Raw genomic sequence first — 14,172 nt, 5'->3', positions numbered from 1 at the left:
TGCTGGAGGTGGAACATCCATCTGGATTTTCCAATAAATCGACCCTAAGCTAATAAACTTGTAGCTAATAAGTTGACAGTTAAAGATAAAATAGAATACTGAAAATATTATATTGATGTATGAAGGCAAGGGAGTGAAGATATAGACAAGGAACAGATGGTACAAACAGGCCGATAGGTTTAAACTCACACATGGCAATTGTCACTCAAAAGTCATAGACAACAGGTTGTGGTGGCACACGCCTGTAAGCCCAGTACTTGAGAAGCTGAGGCAAGAGAATCGAGAATTTGAGACTAGTCTGGGCTACGCAGTGAGACCATCTCAACACAAAGCAAAAGCTAGAGACTCTCAGATGATATAAAAAGGAAGACCAACTAAGTGCTTCTTGTAAGAAACACATTTTTAGCTATGATTGATGGGGCAGGCACATCCCTTTAATCCCAGCACTTAGGAGGCAGAGACACATGGATCTCTGAGAGATCGAGGCCAGCTTAATCTACGGAGTGAGTTCCAGGACAGCCAAGGCTACACAGAGAAACCATGTTTGGAAAACCAACCCAACCCAACCAACCAAACGCCCCACCCCCGCCAAGAAAAGAACCCAAACCAAAAACAACAAACAAGACAAACAGCCAACCAGACAACCCTCAACACCCTCCCTCCCTCAACCCCACATTTTAAAGGAGGCAGGGACCTTAAGAGGTTGGAAAAAGATATATTCTAACACTAATCAGTGTAAACTTGGGTGTCTCAGAAACAGATTTCTAAGTAAAGATTGTGTGTGGATGAAGAAGGTCTTCTCATGATGATGGAGGGGTTAATTCACTTAAGAATGATGATCACATCATTAACAATGGGAATAACTGCATGAATAAATGGGGAAATCCAGGACTACAGACACAGACTCAGGGCCCTGTTCCTCAGGAATTGGCGGGCTAAGGAGGCAGAACCCAGCCAGGACACAGAAAGCATTTATAGACTGGCCACCCATCACCAGTGAGATGTCCATTCCTTCTGAACAAATGTGGAGTGCTTACAATGACAGCCTATATTATGGACATAGAACAAATCTTTATCATTTTAGACAATTACGAATTAAGCACATTCTCTGGATACAATGGGAGACAAACCATCCAAGACACAGGCAAACAAATGACTTAACAAAAGCTCAATGATCTTGGGAAAATAAGTCTTTGGGAATGGCACGATACACTTTTAAATAAAAAGTGGGCCAGAGAAGAAATCAAAGTAAATTAGAAAAATATTTAAATTATTGATTGACTGTGTGTGCGTGCATATGTGTGTGTGTGTGTGTGTGTGTGTGTGTGTGTGTGTGTGTGTGCTTTCGGTCGCACAAGGGTAGATGAACCCTATCAGGTTCTTGGAAGATCAGTGAGTGCTCTTTCCTGCTGAGCCATCTCTCCAGACTCATGCTCTGCTCTTCTTCCTCTCCTCCTCCTCCTCTTCCTCCTCCTCCTCCTTCTCCTTCTCCTCCTCCTTCTCCTCCTCCTCCTTCTCCTTCTTCTCCTTCTCCTCCTCCTCCTCTTCCCCCTCCTCCTCCCTTCTTCTTCTTCTTCTTCTTCTTCTTCTTCTTCTTCTTCTTCTTCTTCTTCTTCTTCTTCTTCTTCTTCCTTCTCTTCTTCTTCTTCTTCTTCTTCTTCTTCTTCTTCTTCTTCTTCTTCTTCTTCTTCTTCTTCTTCTCCTTCTTCTTCTTCTCTTCTTCTTCTTCTTCTTCTTCTTCTTCTTCTTCTTCTTCTTCTTCTTCTTCTTCTTCTTCTTCTTCTTCTTCTTCTTCTTCTCCTTCTTCTTCTTCTCCTTCTCCTTCTCCTTCTTCTTCTTCTTCTTCTCCTTCTTCTTCTCCTTCTTCTTCTTCTTCTTCTTCTTCTTCTTCTTCTTCTTCTTCTTCTTCTTCTTCTTCTTCTTCTTCTTCTTCTTCTTCTTCTTCTTCTCCTTCTCCTTCTCCTTCTCCTTCTCCTTCTCCTTCTCCTTCTCCTTCTCCTTCTCCTTCTTCTTCTTCTTCTTCTTCTTCTTCTTCTTCTTCTTCTTCTTCTTCTTCTTCTTCTTCTTCTTCTGATAAGCAGGGTTTCTCTGTGTAGCCTGGAGTTCAGGCTGTCCTGGAACTCATTCTGTAGACCAGGTTGGGCTCTAACTCAGAGACCCACCTGCCTCTACCTTTTGAGTGCTGGGATTCAAGGTGTGCATCATCACTACCTGTCTTCCTTATTTATTTATATATTTGAGACAGGGTCTCACTAGGTAGCTCCGAGTGTTCTGGAACGTGCTCTGTAGACCAGGCTTGGCCTGGAACTCACAGAGCTCTTCCCTGCCTCTGCTTCCCAAGTGCTGTGTGGTTCAAGGCATGTACACTTGGTACACTGTCTAACAAACTCCATTCCTAAAATCCAAAGAGAACTAGGGACAGGAGGGAACTTGAGTAAGTCGTCAAGGATTACTTATATCCTTGTACCTTGGAGAGGAAGATCAAGAGTAGATATTTATGGGGTTGGGGATTTAGCTCAGTGGTAGAGCGCTTGCCTAGGAAGTGCAAGGCCCTGGGTTCAGTCCCCAGCTCCGGGGGAAAAAAAAAAGAGTAGATATTTACTTTAAGGGGTGGCTACCCAGGCAATTAGACAGGAAGCTTGACTGAACACGCAGCAGTCTGGAAGGCGAGAAGAGTCGCCAGTTTCATGCACAGACAACCTGGCCATCTACACAGACGGTGGGAAAAGCCACCAGGAAAGATGTGAGTTTAGGGAGATGGTGAATGAATCTGGTAGATAAATGCACCCCTTTCTGAGGTTAGCAAGTTGGTGTGTGCAGAAATTGACAGATTGGTTCTAAGCCAAAAATCTTTAACCAAATTGCTTTCCGTTGGAGAACAAAGCTGGAAGTCTAGCACTCTGTGTTTGGGTTTGGAGTCCCCTAGGAAGCATACCTTTGACATAGATAGGTGTTGAGGGTGTTTCCAGAGAGGTTTAATTGAGGAGCAGGACCATCCTAGAGGCTGGCAATAAAAGAGGGAAAGGAGTAAGCCAGATGAGCACTGGCTTACCCTTCTTTGCCCACAGGCTACCCCTGGGAGGAACAGCCCACTGGGGTACCCTAGCTGTAACCTCCCTCTGCAGGGTGCTCTTTGTCCTTCCCCCAGATGCAGTAGCCAGTGCTTCTGTTCATTTCTGTCTCTCACATCCCATTAGGTAAGGAAGATGTGGAGTTGCAGCAGGCATCTGGGTCAGGGCAGTGTGGGCAGGTCAGGTCTATCCAGCATTGGAGCTGTGGCCTCACCTTGGCTCAACCTGCCAGAGTCCCTTGCAGCCTAGTCCTGTGGAAGGAAGTGCGCAGCGGTGTGGAGGCATTAAATGGTTAAGTGTGACGCTGAACAGATCAGTGTGTGGTGAGGTTCCTTCCTTGTGCCAAACTCTCCGTGACCAGCTTGTGAGTTCTCCGTGGTGTCTGGGGTCTAAGCCAGACTGGAGACCTTCAGAATGGGCTAGTCAGCTCTGGGACGCCGTGCTCTGAAGCATTACTTAAACTGCCTATTGTGTTTTGGGAGAGGCTGTGTGGATGTGGGTGGAGCCTCCTTGCACTGCCTCTTCTGACCCTGAACAGTGTCCTAGGTTACAGGTGCGGTCAGCAGCCAGCCATATGGTTCCTAGCGATATCGGAGACTTTCAGAGGGCTCTGTAGTAGATAAGCAGTGATTTTTATTAGTAGAATTTAATTCTGCTTAAAAGAAAGTATGACTTAAAAGATACTGAATCTCGATTTTTTTTTTTTTTTCTTTTTCAGTGCTGGTCAGAAAGTGATTAGGGAAAGCCGTGCACTCGCACACTCGCAGGGATCACATAGCTCTTCACATCCGGGGCTATTGGAACTGATGCGGTGTGTGTGTGTGTGTGTGTGTGTGTGTGTGTGTGTGTGTGTGTGTGTAGCTGTTCTTCCCTCTCTTCCACACCTCACTCCTCTTGACCCCTGCGTCACCTCATCACATGACACTTTCCTCCTATTCCCGGGGTTGTTGTGGGCCTGGGGGACCTGCAGGGCGCAGGTGGTGCTCTCGCATTTCTCACCACAGATTGGCAGATTCCCAACCCTCCGCGTCCCCCACTCCCTCAGACCCCCACTCTCTGCCCCTCTTCCCTCCGTTCTTCTCCCACTTTGCTCCGGTTCCCCTCTCCTCTCTCCCTCATTTCTCCTCTCCTTTTCCGACTCTGTCCCGCTTCCCTCCCCTCTGTCCTGCCCCCGACTCACTTTCCTAGCTCACTTCAACCCTCTCTTGCACCACCTCTAACTCTCACCTTTTTGCCCTTTCTAGTTATCGAAACTTCTTTCGGTGAAGTCCACGCAGTCTTTCGCCGCCAGGGGGCTCTGTTGCCCTCCGTGCACGGAAATGGGAAATGTCAAACGTAACAGAAAAAGTTCAGCAGTAATTTCAGTCAGAATCTTGAGGAGTCCTGGAATTGGAAATGGCTCTAAAGGTGGGTGTGGGGTCCTGTTGTACACTATGGAGCCTACTGTACATGACCTGGCTGTCAGGAAGGACCTGCCTGTCAATAAATCTGAGACTGCGAGATTTCCTGTGGGGGGTGGGGTATGGGAAAACCCCTGAGTTGGATATCTTTCTATGGCCAGGGGGGTGGGTATGGATGTGGGTGAGGGACTCCACTTCTGAAGGGCATTGAGTGTGGGCATAGGTCCTCAGGACATTCTGGTGTGTATATGGAGGTCTGGGAAGGACACTGATCTGCCTCCAGTCCTGGCTTTGCACTGTGACCCTCTGGTGCTTGTTTGACCTGGCCAGGATGGGGACACTGGGACTTGGCAAGTCATACAGTTCCTGTGCTCTCATTTGCCTGCTTGTCTTACAGAAAGTGCAGTTAAAAAATGAAGACTTTATTAGTAAGTTTTTTCCCCCCTGCATGCTCATTTGAGATTTGAAAGTCGGATTTTTAAAAGGGAGGTTGTAATATAGTTTCACTGGCCTGCACTTGGTGTTAGGGCTCCGGGATGCCCCGTTCCTGAGGTCAGTGGATTGTTTGGCGCTATGTAGACACAGTCCTGCCACTGGCCAGGACTTCTTCTGTCTTGGGCAGTCCCCAGCAGGTGCCTTCGAGCTGTAGATCTCAAATCTCCTGTGACGGGGCCTGGGGGAAGCAACTGGCATTGTAGAGTGGTTCCATCCATGTCAGACACACAGCCTGGGCTTGCGGCTCTCCCTGATCTGCACCAGAGATGGGAAGGGCTGGAATGCTTGTGTGTACACTTCCAGCCTTGTCTCACTATGCACCCTGGTACTCCCTTCTGACCCCTATCTTCGTCCTGGTCCCCCATCTCCACCCATCTTCCCTCTACATCCCTTGTACAGGACTGTTCTCTGAGTCCAATAGCCACCTTGGGGAGTTCAGTCATGGGCTTACTGACTCTTTACATTCCCTCACAGAAAAGCACGGAGTCCCTCACCTTCATTGTAGGCAACTCTGCCCCAATAGCAGGTGGACTCGGGGAGGGGCTAGAGCAGACCTGACAGGAAGACCTGGGGAGGAGGCTCCATTTATGTGCCCATGGAGACCCACCAAACCTTCTTCTGGTTGATGACTTTCTAGTGAGACCTTTGGAGGGGCACCCCAGTTCTAGTGAGTAACCCCTGACCTATGCTCCACGAGGAAGTCCAATAAACTAATTGGTTCCCCAGAGGGAGTTTTGGGGTAATCCTATCTCAGTTCATTGTTGGAACCTTAGGAGAAGGGATAGATGCCTCCCCATGGGAAGGAATTTTAGCAACAACCCTCATCTTCCACCCTAGCCTTCCAGCTGGATCTTGGGCCCTCATCCTTATCCTGGCCCTGTATCCCTATTCTGGTCCCCCATCTCCACCCTGGTTTTTTCATCCCCATAATGCTTTCCCCCATTCTCACTCTGGTCCCCCACTTTCATCTCTGACCTCCAGGGAGTCTCCTGAGCCTGTTCTTCTGTGTCTAATCAGAGAAGCAATGGGAACCTCCCACTCTTGTCAGAGTAAACTGAGCTGACACCCATGTTTGAGCATTCGAGGAGCTGAGGCTATTTCTGTTAAATGTGCTAGCCTACAGTTCTGGGCTTACCGTGAGAGCCCTACTGGTCTGCACTTAATTGGAGTCAAGGAATATCCAGAGTGCTGTGTTCTATGCTTGGGAGGTAGGGTCTAGCCTCAGTGCGGAGGAGGCTAACCCTAGAGTTCCAGATGTGGTGATTGGTCAGATATTCTCATTTCCCTGCGATGACTTGAACACTGGAGGCAAAACCTCAGCTCATCCTCCATCTACTTCGTGTGTTGATTGCCTTTCTGAGGTGGCGTGTCCTTCTCTGCATGCCTTTTTGGGTGTGGATTGATCCATAAATAATACATAATGTTGTTTTGTGTGCTATAAAAATTTGCATAAATGGGATCACATTGCCTGGTTTCTTCCCCACCTTCCTTCCCTCTGCACAGCGTGATGATTTGGGGATTCATCCATGTTAATAAATGTGCCTCTCATTTTATTCATTAACGGTTGCGTGAGGAGAACGAGCTGTGGCTTATGTCTCTGCTTGCTTGTGGAGATGATTTATGGGCTCATAGGTCCCAGCAAAGTCAAGGCCTGCCCTTGGGTGCTTTGTGGCCCTGCTCTGTTCTCTAGGGGCACCCAGCTAGTCACACCCTGCTCTGTAGCCAGCACTTCTAGGTGAGATGTGGGACACATCCAGTTGTTCATATCAGCCATTAGGTCAGGAAGGAACCCTCCACCTGACCCTCCAATGTGAGTGCAGGGCACCCACAGATTCCAGGTGCATGCACAACTGAGAGGTGTGGGTGACTGTTGGACGGGAGCTATGGTCTGAGCTTGCGGTTTGAAGCATGGTCCACTGCTGGGGTTCAGGAGAGGGCAGGTGGTGCACTGAGAGGCCCTGGCAGTACTGCTTGGGCCTTCACAAGTGTATGTGGGTGGATTTAATGGCCAGAGGTGACTCACAGATCAAGAGTGAGGTGGCAGGGGCCTGAGAGGCTTGGGGTGGGGGTGGGGGACTCAGGATGATGTCATAGTCTGACATGGCCTGGTTGGTGTGAGGGAGCATGGCAGAGGTCACCCTGGAGATATGGGATCACTCTTGGGTTATAAGTTTTAGAGTAGTGAGCAGTGTACTTCAGGGTAGGGGTGCACGGGCCAGAAGGAAAATTTTTTCTCGTGGTGTTTGAGATCAACCCCAGAGCCTCACACATGCTACCCCTCATCTGTACCCTGAGTTCCCAGACCTGTGTGCCCAGAGGTAGAGTCTTAAACAGCGAGATTAACTAGAGACTTTTTCGAGATGAGTTCTCCACGTGACCTCTGGTAACTCCCAGTGAAAGAGGAAAGTTAGCAAAACTATATTTAAAAAAATCCACACTTTTGAATCTCTAGAAGTTATCCTGGGGTCACACAGCAAGTAAAAAATGACGGAAAGTCAGTGAAGACTCAAGACAGTGAGAGCTGGTGACACTGGAGCTGAGCCTCACTCCCTCTTCCTCACCATGCCTCAGCCTCTTCCAGGGGGATTTGTGGCCAGGGGGACTGAATTGGTTCTCCCCTCAGCTCCTGTGTCTCAGTGAGCACAGTTCTCCAGCATTCCTTGTCCTTCTAACTCCAACTGGGGAACCCTCGGAGTATTGAAACCATTCGGAGTAAAATTACAGATTACGATGGACTGAAATTCGAAATCATAAACGAGTCGTTGAGATGGCTCAGTGAGTAAAGGCTCTTGCCCTCGAGCCTGAGTTCCACCTCCAGAACCTACAGGGTGGAAAGAGAGGTCCGGTTCCTCAGGTTGTCCTCTGACCCGAATAACCAAGTGGGGCAAAGAGGGGATCAAGAAGGAAACACCAGAGACAAGGGAAGATGGAGACAGAATGCCCAGGCACACAGCATGCAGCCACAGAAGTACTTCAGCAGAGACGATGACGGAGATGGAGGGGAAAAGGCAAGGACCAAGAGGAAGGAAGCCGGGGTTGGGGATTTAGCTCAGCGGAAGAGCGCTTGCCTAGCGAGCGCAAGGCCCTGGGTTCCGTCCCCAGCTCCGGAAAAAGAAAAAAAAAAAAAAAAAAGAGGAAGGAAGACAGGAAGTGATACAAAAGAGTTCTTTACAGGGTGCACAGAATCAACAAGAAGCCTTTAGTCAGAGCGCCTAAGACCGGAGAGTGCTCCAATTCCTGCGATGTGGAGCGAAAGACGGGACTTAACTGGGTATAAGTTCAGCAAAAGAAGTGGGAGGCGTACACCCTGAAAACTTCAAAGCAGCACCGAAAGAAATTAAATTCCACCTAAGTAGATGGAAAGACATCCTAAGGTCGTGGATCAGTAGCTTAAATGTTGTCAACGTTGTTTAATGCTTTCCCGTGGTCTGGAGAGATAGTTCAGTGGTTAAAGCACTTGCCGTTTAGGCATGAAGTCTGACAGTTTGATCCCTAGAAACCCGTGTAAATGCAAGATGGGGATGTCAGGCAGCCCACCTGCAACTCCATCTTGGGGAGATGGAGAGAAGGGACTCTCAGAGCGGGCTAAGGAGACCAGCTTCATCAGTGAGTTCTGGGTTTGATTGAGAGTCCTGCCTCAGTGAATAAGGCAGGGGAGCAACCGAGAAAGATTCCTGACATCCATCTCACTCCTCCACATGCATACACACAGACCTGCACTTGCACCCCATAGACACATGGGCACTCATGCACATGGAAAAACTTGCATATTCGTATGTACAACACACACACACACACACACACACACACACACACATGAAAAATAAAAAAGGAATTAATACAAAACTTCAATTTGAGAGCCAAGGCAATCTTGAAAAAAGCCTAGTTGAAAGGTTCCCACTTTCTTACTTCACGGTGTTCTACACGGCAGCACGTGCCCATGTGTGACCTTGAGGAGGTCAGAGGATGACATTGGGTCTTGCTGTGTCTGTCTGCTTGTCTGTCTGTCTGCCTGTCTGTATGTCTGTCTATTCCCTTAAGACAGAGCCTTTCATGAATCTGGAACTTGCAGATGTCCTTGGCTAGCCACAATGATCCTTCTGTCTACACTTAACTCAGCTCTGGGGTTACAGGCACAGGTGACCATGGCAGACTTTTTTACACGAGTGCCAGGGGTCCAAATTCAGGTCCTCACGCTCATGTGGAAAGTGTTCCTATCCATGAGATCCCATCTCCCAAGACCCTCAGTTGCTTGTCTTTTCTTTTCTTAAAATTTTATTGTTTGTGTGTATCTCGTTTATGTGTATATGTGTTCATGTGTACATTTGTGTGGTGTCCAGAGATGGGGCTTGGGTGTTTTCCCCAATTACTTTCCACATTTTAAAACATGTCATGTGTTTGGGTGTTTTGCCTACACACCTTCTGTGTACCTGGGTGCCCACAGAGGTCAGAAGAGAGAATTGTAACTTGGATCCCTGGAACTGGAGTTGCAAATAGCTGCGAGCCATCATGTGGGTGCTGAAAACTGGACCTGGGTCCCCTGGAAGAACAGCTAGTGGTCCTAACCATTGAGACATCTCTCTAGCTCCCCAGTTGCTCTTTAAAAAAGATTTATTTATTTTATTTATATGAGTACACTTGTAGCTGTCTTCAGACACATCAGAAGAGGGCATCAGATCCCATTACAGATGATTAGAAGCCACCATGTGGTTGCTGGGAATTGAACTCAGGGGAAGAGCAGTCAGTGCTCTTAACTGCTGAGCCATCTCTCCAGCCTTCCTCAGCTGCTTTTTTTTTTTTTTGATAAAGCTGCCAAGACGTGGGGGGAAAGAATTACTTTTCACCAGATGCTATTGACACGACTGGATATTCAAAAAAGTAAATTTGGATCTTTATCTCACAACAGATAAACAGTAAATCAAGGGAAACCAAAGATCTGACTGAAAGAAGTAAAACTCCGAAAAATCGTAGAAGAAAACGTAGATCTTCATAACCTTGGATTAGGTTACAATACCTTAAATACAATAGCCAAATCACAAACAACATATGGAAAAGAGAGTAATGAATGGACTCATTTAAAAGTAAAATGTCTTGCAAGGAAGACACGGTCAAGGAAGTGAATCCATGGAACAGGAGGTTGCCTTTGCATATTATGTATCTTATAGTGGTTTGTTTAGAAGGAAGGGCTGGAGAGATGATGGCTGAGAGTGCTTGGTACACAGCCATGCGCACCTGAGTTCAGATCCCAGCACCCGTGTAAGAAGCTGGGCATCTAGCACATGTTTGTGACTCCAGCTCTGACAGGGATGGAGAGGGGAATCTCTGGGGTTTGTTAGCTTCTAATCTAGCCAAGAAAATATGAGCCTAAGGTTCAGGGAGAGACTTTGCCTATAAATTATGTGTGGAGAGTGCTAGAGGAAGCCATTTCACATCTTTGTGTGCATGCGCAGTTGAATGCATCCGTGCACAACACACACACACACACACACACACACATACACACACACAAATCAATCTTTAAAACATAAGAATTATATAAAGTACCATCTCATTCGATAATCCGAATATTGACTTAACAATGAACAAAGGATCTGAATCGAGTTCTCCTCAATTGAGCTATGTTAATGGCAGGACATGAAGATGTATTCAACGTGACTACCCACCAAGAGTGGTCAAACCAAAACCACAGAGATAGCACTTCAACCCTTCCCCTCCAGTGAGCATGGCTGTACTCCAGTTGGTGTGCAGGGACAGCTGTTCTAAGGATATGGAGATCATCGAGTGGCACAGCCAGCCTGGGGACATTCTAGAAGATCCCGACTGGTCAAAGGCAGAATTACTACATGTGATGGTTAATCTTTTATTTTTAAAGATTTGTTTAAATTTTATGTGTATGGCTGTTTTTGCCTGGCTGTTTGTACAATGTGTGAAGTGTTGTGCCCCCCGGAAGAGGGCATTGTTCTCTTGGAGCAGGAGGGTTGTGAACCATCAAATGGGTGCTGGGAACTGAGCCCAGGTCCTCTGGAAGAGTGGCCTGTTTCAGCTAGGCTGGCTTATGAGCTCTTTACCCCTGTGCTGGGGTTACACCTATGCAAAACCTTTTCTGGCTTAATATTTTTTCTGTGAGAATTTTATACATGCATATAATGATTTTTTTTCTTTTTTTTTTTTTCGGAGCTGGGGACTGAACCCAGGGCCTTGCGTTTGCTAGGCAAGCGCTCTACCACCGAGCTAAATCCCTAACCCCATGATTTTTTTTTTAAAAAATCATTATTTTATTTTATTTTTTTTTTGGTTCTTTTTTTTTTTCAGAGCTGGGGACCGAACCCAGGGCCTTGCGCTTGCTAGGCAAGCGCTCTACCACTGAGCTAAATCCCCAACCCCCACTGAGCTAAATCACCAACCCCATTATTTTTTTTAAGACTTTCATATATGAGTACTGCATTTCAATCATTCTCCCTCCATTTCTTTCCCATTCATTTTATCCAGCCCAGGACTTTATCAGTGGTGTGGTGCTGCCCACATTCAGGGTTGGTCTTCCCGACTCAGTTAACCCGGTTTAGACACTTCCTCACAGACATGCCCAGAAGTTTGTCTCTCAGATGATTCTAGATCCTGCCACGCCGACAGTCAAACCAGCCATCACAGTCCTTCTTGGTGGGAAGGCTGAGGAGGATGAAGCAAGGGTGAGAGCTCTTTGTTCTGAACTAGGAGGGGAGGGAGAGAGACTTCAGCCCCTGTATGGTAATAATAGTCAGAACACCATACAGATCTCAGTCATGGGCCTGCAGGAGTGAGGACATGGAGGCCAGGCTGGGTATGGGCGGGGGTGATCAAATTCTCTCAGAAGAGCTGGTTAGAGGGTCCAATTTCAGACCCTGACCTGGACATTGATGGGCCCGTGGCTCTGGGTAGGCAACTTGTTTCACTCTGAATATTGGTTCTATCTACCCAAAGGCAATTGAATGGCCACTCCTGTGTTCTCATTTGGGGTAGTAACCACTCTGGTTCTGAGGGGCCTTGCTTCTGGGAGGTCTTTCTTGGGCTGATGACCGTCCACAGGGCTTTCTGGACACTCATGGGCACAGAAATAGCAGTAGGGTCTGTAGCTCAGGACAGAGTGGCAGCAAGACATAGACCCTGGGGTGGAAACAGGTGAGGTGGGGTCTACAGGGTGGCTGGAGTGATCACGATGACCAAGGGAGGCTTCACGGAGGCCACTAACACAAAACAAAGCAACCTCTCAAGGTTGGACAGGAAGGTGTTCCAGGTAGAAGACACCTTGTAAGGCAGAGTGTGGTATATGTTAGGGTTCCAGGATCCCATCGAGGAGCCTTGGAGGCTGGGGCCTCCTGGTGAGAGTAGAGGCAGATGGGTCACTGGTCAGAGGGGAAGTGTTCTCCTGGCCTCTGAAGAATGGCTTGAGGCTTAAACAGAGGTGGATGGGCTGAATGGCAGGAAGAACATTCCTAGGGATTGAAACTGGCCCAAGTTTTCAGGAAAGGAGAGGGCAAGGCTCTCCATTCACTCTGAACTTCACCCCATGTTCTCTAACCGTGGCTGCTCAGAACTATGGCTGGTACCTACTTACTATGACCTTGGGATCCACCTGTATCATGCCTCAGGATCAGGGAATGTTCCAGTGAGAGGCGAGTGCTTCCTGCAGGTGGGGTACCCACCAAGAGTTTGAGGTGAAGAGATTTATCAACACGCACTGTCTTTTTGACAAAACAAGGCATTTTCTCTAAGTGATATTTGCAGCTGAAAGAGAACCCGACTTTTCAGATCTGTAATCTGAGCCTATTCAGAAACCCACCCCCAAGTGGCCTCATCCTGTGTTTTATGAAATAAAGTCAAAATTGCCAACGCACTTCCTTATATCTCTGTTTGGGAAGAGGATATGAATAACCAGGCTCGGTGGAAGCTGCTTGCTGATATAGACACACAGCTGCGAACTATTCCCAGCAGAATCAGCAGCAGCAGAAGCCCCCAGATGCTAGGTCTAGTTTCAGGATGTGTGGCCATGGGGCTGCAGAAGTAGCCCGGGAGAGACCAGGGTTGCTCTGCAGGGTCCAGGGACATGGCATTTATTTCCTTGTGTATGATCTGATAGGTATAATATCAGCCTAGGGAAGAGAGGGGGTGGAGAGCTGTCTAATCTCTGCCTCACAGGGATGCCTGCTGTTTATGGCAATTCTCGGGTCCAGGAAATGTTTCTCTCATAGGAATCATGTCCGCAGTATCCTTACCTTAGGCTACTGTCACGGATGTATCCTGTCACTGTTTAAGGTGCCCACCTCACAACCTTCCTCATCCTTCCTATAAGGAGTTGGAGACCCGTACTTTAGAACTGCAGGCCTCTCTGCTCAGGTCCTCTTCAGCGTCTGTTGATAATATCTGGAGCACCATGGCCAAGGAAGAAAGCACCCAGTATCCAGGAGCTGTGCTGATTACTTAGTGGAGATACCCTAGAGGCCATCAGACCTCTGATAGACTAGGATCCCTGTACCTAGGCTGACCCTATGGCCTTTGGATACCAGAATGGTCAGGAGCCTGAAGTTTGTGTGACAGATGGTGCTGTAAGGTTGCCCTGCCTACCTGTCCTGACCTTTGCAGAATCCTTGGCTTATAACCTTGCCCTATCCTCCACATCCGAATCTGCTCTGAGATGCCCCAATATTACACCACACCGTTGAGCAAATTGTCTGTTGGTATCACCCAGTCAGCACTGTGGACAGCGCCCCTCGATGCTGCCAATAGATTCAGTTTCTGATTCCAGATTTGGTCTCTTGGTTATTTTTTTTTAAATTAAATTAAATTTTTTTTTACTTATTCACTGTGCATCCTGTTCACTACCCCCTCCCAGTCACCACCTTCCACAATCCTTTTCCCTTTCCCCTCTCCTTCTCCTCTGAGGGGGTGGGGCCCCCTTGGGTATACCCTCCCACCCAGCACTTCAAGTCTCTGTGAGGCTAGGTGCTTCCTCTTCCTGCCTTAACTGAGTCCAGATAAGGCAGCCCAGCTAGTAGAACACATCCAAAGTACAGGCAACAGTCTTTTGGGATAGCCCCGTTCTAGTTGTTCAGGACCCACATGAAGACCAAGCTGTACGCCTAGGTCCAGGCGTGTATGTTCTTTGATTGGTGGTTCAGATTCTGAGAGCCCCAAGGCTCCAGGTTATTTGACTCTGTTGGTCTTCCTGTGGA

The sequence above is a fragment of the Rattus norvegicus genome, chromosome 7 (assembly GCF_021556685.1).
Source record: "Rattus norvegicus strain SHRSP/BbbUtx chromosome 7, alternate assembly SHRSP_T2T, whole genome shotgun sequence".
NCBI lineage: Eukaryota > Metazoa > Chordata > Mammalia > Rodentia > Muridae > Rattus > Rattus norvegicus.
Note: the sequence above shows the minus strand (reverse complement) of the source record.